The sequence below is a fragment of the Sminthopsis crassicaudata genome, chromosome 6 (genome assembly GCF_048593235.1).
Source record: "Sminthopsis crassicaudata isolate SCR6 chromosome 6, ASM4859323v1, whole genome shotgun sequence".
Lineage (NCBI taxonomy): Eukaryota > Metazoa > Chordata > Mammalia > Dasyuromorphia > Dasyuridae > Sminthopsis > Sminthopsis crassicaudata.
The window spans coordinates 58,932,420-58,938,037 of record NC_133622.1 but is presented as its reverse complement, the minus strand read 5'-3'; the positions used below and the strand labels follow the sequence as shown (position 1 = coordinate 58,938,037).

At 30.2% G+C, this 5,618-nt stretch overlaps 1 long non-coding RNA gene across 1 annotated transcript in view; it reads right to left on the bottom strand.

Moving 5' to 3' along the window:
• Positions 1 to 560: 560 nt before the first annotated feature.
• LOC141547711 (uncharacterized) overlaps positions 561 to 5,618 on the bottom strand; it is a 52,511-nt gene continuing 47,453 nt past the window's right edge. Inside the window, exon 2 of the long non-coding RNA XR_012483596.1 lies at positions 561 to 681. This is a non-coding gene — a long non-coding RNA (uncharacterized LOC141547711). The remainder of the gene's footprint in view (positions 682 to 5,618) is intronic.

Genomic DNA, 5,618 nt, shown 5'->3' with positions numbered 1-5,618 from the left:
CACAAAATATATATTAATATGAATTATAAAATTTTATGTAATATAAATTAATATGAAAATATACAGTACAGTATTATACCTCCCATTCTGTTGTGTGACACCTGAAAGTGCTGGCTCTGGATCAAGAGGAGCTCAGTACACATTTACAAGTTCAACTGTTAAGCTCTACATTTGCAAATTTGGACAATCTCTTTGAATTTCATTTTCCTTATCTGTGAAATAAAGATGTTAGACTAGATGACATCTGAGATTCCTCCCTGTTCTAAATACACAGTTTTCTGTAAGGCAAATCCTCCCAAATCAATATGGCAATAGTAATTCCCATAATAGCAAGTTTAGGCATTAGAACATTTCAGTTCTAATCTCAGTTCTATTATACACATGTTACGTGACTATGGACAAGTAATGTAATCCCTCTGATCCTCATTTTCCTTAATTAGTGAAATGAGAAGGCCAAAATAAATGATCTCTGAGGTCCTTGCCAACTGAACATCCTATGCTTCTATAATATAATCAAAAATTAAAATACATCATATTCTTTAAAAGTACCATTACTATAATTGGAATAGAATCTCTATAGGGTTGTTTTATTCATGTATCCTTAGAAATGCTTATGAAGTTTTATCAGGTTCATAAAAGTCTACTGCATCAGGAAGTGTCCATTCTTCAATGATTATGCACCTGAAAACAATAATAATGGAGTCATTGTTTTTATAGCTGCCTTCATAAAAGCTTTTAAAAGCTATGTTAATTGAGATGGTGATTTGGAACCTCACATAGAAGTCAGTATTTCCCATCAAATAACACTGTTGCTAGGAGCAGAGCTCATCTAAAGCTCTGTGTCTCCATGTTGGAAACTGAGATCAAACCTTTGGGGATTGATATTTATTTTTACCAAATGTGACTTCCTTTGTGAGCTGCAAAACCAAAGAAATTTGTTATGGAAAGATTCTCTAACCTTCTTGGACATAAAACAAATCCTCGGAAATCAAAATGTGAGATTAATAGAAGCTTTTATTTACAATATCAAAAAGGTTGATGAAACATTTATATTTTAGGCAAACATTTGGAAAACTAAAATAGCATGCTGCTCAACCCATGAAATATTAGTTTATTTTTATTTCTCCAGGAGGGGGCTAATTTATATTCTTTTTGCCCTTGATATGTGAAATTAACTCATATTAATGACTTACAAATCTATCTATCTTAAAATTTTGCAATTAAAGGCTACAGAAACAGTTAATAATAATATATTCTTCATTTAACAAAATTTATTGCATCAAGCAACCTCATGCCTTTTCATCAGGATGTTACTAAAATATCATCTCTTTAGAAAGCTTAACATAATATATCTCACCAAAAAACTACACAAAGGAGATTATTAATGATGCATTAAACTATCATGCTTTTTTAAACAATCATAAAAATAGATTCAAAAATGTATTTTGTGTCTTCAAGGAATTACGTGTAATTTTATATTTTCCTATTTTATATAAAAAGCAATTTGGTTTATTTTCAAATTAATAATAAGTCTTATCAACTATTTAATCAGTAGTCCAACAAACTGGGCCCATAATTGGCCAAGAGGTATTTAGAAGCCTGGATCATCTTTGAAAAACGTACAGTGCTTATATTGACTGCAAACCTCTTCATGAAATAAAGGCCCATTTCAAAGAAAAATGTACTTCTTTATTCTGTTCTCTATGCAAGTCATAAAATATTACAGTCCATGAAGAACAAAGTTGAAGGTCATAGAAAGAGTAATGATGCCATCCATGATGTGCATAAATTGGCTATAACACACTACTAATGAATTGTGAGGGGAAAATGGCATAAATCATATAATCAGAGAGATGGATGAACAGAAAACAATGTGTTAAAAGACAATTCAATTGACTATCCATGCATTATATTGGTATCTAAGCAATGTAGTAGCTCTAAAAGGCAGATACCAGAATTCTGTGAAGATTCCCTATTGAGGATTTCAAGTAAAGTATGAGAAAAATTCAAACAAGGTAAAAAAACACGGTAAGTTGTTATCTGTTCAATTGAAGGGAGTATCCCACATAAAATTGTTGATTAGTCTTAGAATCAAAGTAAATAATATTATAAAACATTTAATTAAAGTGATTTATGATTTAAAATATGATTGAAATATATATACAAACAGATTTGAACTTCACAGGGGGAAATAATATGCTATTAGTAAACAATAGCTATTCAGTTGTAAGGATACCAAAAACTAGAATGAATCCTACAATATCTTTGACAGGTAGTTATTCAGCTTTTACTTAAACACCTCCAAATCAAGATACTTTCTCAGGCAGATTATTGCACTCTTGGATAGCTCCAAGTATTAGTTAAAATTTCTTTATGTCAAAGTTAAATTTGCCTTTTGAAGTTTCCCTTGTGATTGCACCAAATTCTGTACTTTGGAGACAAACAAAATAAGTGTTTACTCCAGAACAAGCTTTCAAGTACTTGAAGCCATTTATTATGCTTTCCCTCTACTTATTTTTTTTTTCTTTAGATCAAGTATCCACAATGAATGAGTTGATATAACTAAAAGGGACCTTAATTGCCATCTAGCTTGCTGCTTCATTTCACAGATAAAGAAGCCAAAATTTGCAGTGGTTAAATGGTTTGATGAATAGTACAAAACTAGTGTCTAAGCTGAAATTTGATCTTAGATTTTTCAGATTCAAAATCCAATGTGTAATTATCATACCACACTGTTTCATAGTTTCTTCAAGCAAAGTGCTTTCAATATGACTAAGTCAGTGTCATTTGCCCTGAACCAGGACCAGGGGGACCTGCTGAGTGAAAATCTGCTGTTCTTTCTTTTCCTTTCCTCAAGGCTTGCCAGTATTAGAATCAGCTGGTAGGAGCTAGAGCTAGAAGGCAATTTTCATATCATCTAGCCTAGCCTATTCCTTTTACCAGAGAAACTGAAGTCCCCCCCAACCCCCCGCACAAAAAGTCAAATGATAGTACCTTTGATTCAATGAGTAGCAGAGCTAAGATTTTAATTAATCTTGTGACTCCAAACTACTTCCAAATTAGGTGGTCCATTAATTAGGCTGATGGATTTGAGAATTAAAAGACATTAATTCAAATCTTGCCTCAGATACTTTCTAGCCATGTCACTCTGGGAAAGTTAAGTTCTCTGTGCCTTAGTTTCCTCATTGTAAAATGATAATTTTGAACTCTATAGACTCCAAGGCCCTACCAAAGTCCATTCCAAATCTTACAGCTTTGGTGTTTATTTCACAGTTATTAGTCATGTTATTTTTGATGTTATTTAACTTCTTCTAAGCCTGTATCATCTTATAGCTAAAATAAGTGTAAGCAAGCCAATGCCAAGTCAAGAAAAATAAATGAAAAACACCAAGAATTCTTGTTTTTAATGTCAAATGTATTATTAAAATGCCAAATAACTATTTTTCTTGCATATTATATGCAACTTTGTTTTATCTCAGAAAACAATATTCTTTGGCTTTCCAATATTAGAGAAAAGGACAAATGAAACCATTTGTGGTTTGCTTATGAGTGAAGAAAAAGTGAATGTATAAATGCCAGGCTTCTTGGAAGTCTTTCCTATTTTAGTTAAATACTTTCAAATAGTGTATGAATGAAAATAATATCATTCCCATTTGTTTTTATCAATTTTTGAGAGCTGTAGCTAGGGATATGTCTAAGTTAACATACGTCCCTTCTAGCTCCTTCAGAAATTTAATTTTTATATTAAAAGAAATGAAAACCACATCTAAAAATTATTTTTATTAACTTAATAGTAGCAAACTAAAGAATCATATTATTTTGTTTTATAAGTAATGTTCTTTCTATTAGAGAAACCTAAAATTAGAGATGTAAAGATTATTGATTCCAATTTTTTGAAGATGAGGAAACTGAGGTATCAAAGTCAATGTTCAAACTTATACTTTTCAGCTCCAAAGTAAGGGCTCTTTTACTGTATCATAGCAATTTTATGTAATCAATATTATTGACTTGTATAATAAGCTTTTGTTTATGTGATCTACCGAGTTCAAAGTCACAGATAAATCAATCCATCAATACAGAACAGCCATGCATCACCATCCACAGAATCAAGAGAAACTATCAACTTGTCAATCCTTTTTCAGTTGGGGCTGGTGAACTTTTCCATGGCGAAATCTATTTGTATGATTAAAACTGAGCCATTCACTTGGTCTAATATCCAGCAGTGTTCTGACAGGATCATGTTGTAACTGACAGAACTCTATTAACAATGACCTGGAGAAACTAGAATGGTTCCCAACCATGTTAATATGGCCTTATATAAAATTGAAGTTATCAAATGGCATGGTTGTATTCTGATTTTTTTTTTAATATAGATGGATTCATCATGATAAAATATATATAGGATATATACATATATAAACATATATAATCATGACAAATAGATATATATATATACTGTGTAGATGCATTTATATAAACATTATACTGTATTGTGCATATGAATATAATGTATGCATGTGATATATGTATATATTTAATTCCAAAAATTAAACTAAAATTCCTTATTATGACATAGAATTCATGAAATATCTTATAAACTATCCCAAGACAGTTGTCCTCAATGAAAACATGAAAAATATGGAAAGAGAAGAGGCAGGTTTTAATCACACAATTGAATAAAAAGTAAAAGAATACTAAAGCTCACTGTATTTTTTTTTTATCTGTGTTGCCTTAATAAGCATGTGACTAGATAGAGGAAAAATAGGCTCTCCTTCAAGAGGGTGGCTTTTATGCATATGTAAAACTAAGATTTTCATCAACAAATATGCACATGAACCTTAAAAGACAGTTAATGATTTCATTGTGAAAATGTAAAATTTACATATAGGCATTATATGCTTCTGAAATTCAAAGTAAATTATTATATATTCATTCCATTTTACTTTTAGCAAAATGAACCTATATACTAAGGGTTATGGCAATAAATGAAGCATTAAAATATTGAAGGTGCATTCATGATTATTAATTAGATAGAAGCTATGTAATTAACCTCATCAAGAATATGCAATGTATTCATGAACATAGTGACTAGATTATTATATGAATAATGGAATTTAACATTTTGACAGGTATAAGCAATTGAATTGGATATAATTTTCTCCATTCATTGACCATGTGCAGAATGGTTATCTATAAGAATATGGACAAGTTTAGTTTAATTCTTGATAACAATATTCCTTCATTTAAGAAATGGGCATCATGGTATTTGTTCATTTCTTCTTTCATGTAGAAGAAGCAAAATCAAATTAGAAAAATAAATAGAAAAGCATTCTTACTGTCCAGATAAATTGAAGCCCAGATGCTAAATAATCTTTTCCCTTTTGTCTCTTTTTATTGATGCTATAAAGATTAATTAAGGAAAATACTTTCTCTGTTCTCCTGTGATAAGTTTATAAGGTTATCTAGAAGCAAAACTCCTTAAATCTTTTTTTTTTTTAATTTTATTTGTTGTTCTTAAGTAAACATCTTTAATTTGGTTGATTTTACCAGTGCTCCTTTGCAAGATTTCACTTTGTTTTATAAAAAATAATTTTAAAATACATTCTTTTTAATCTTTG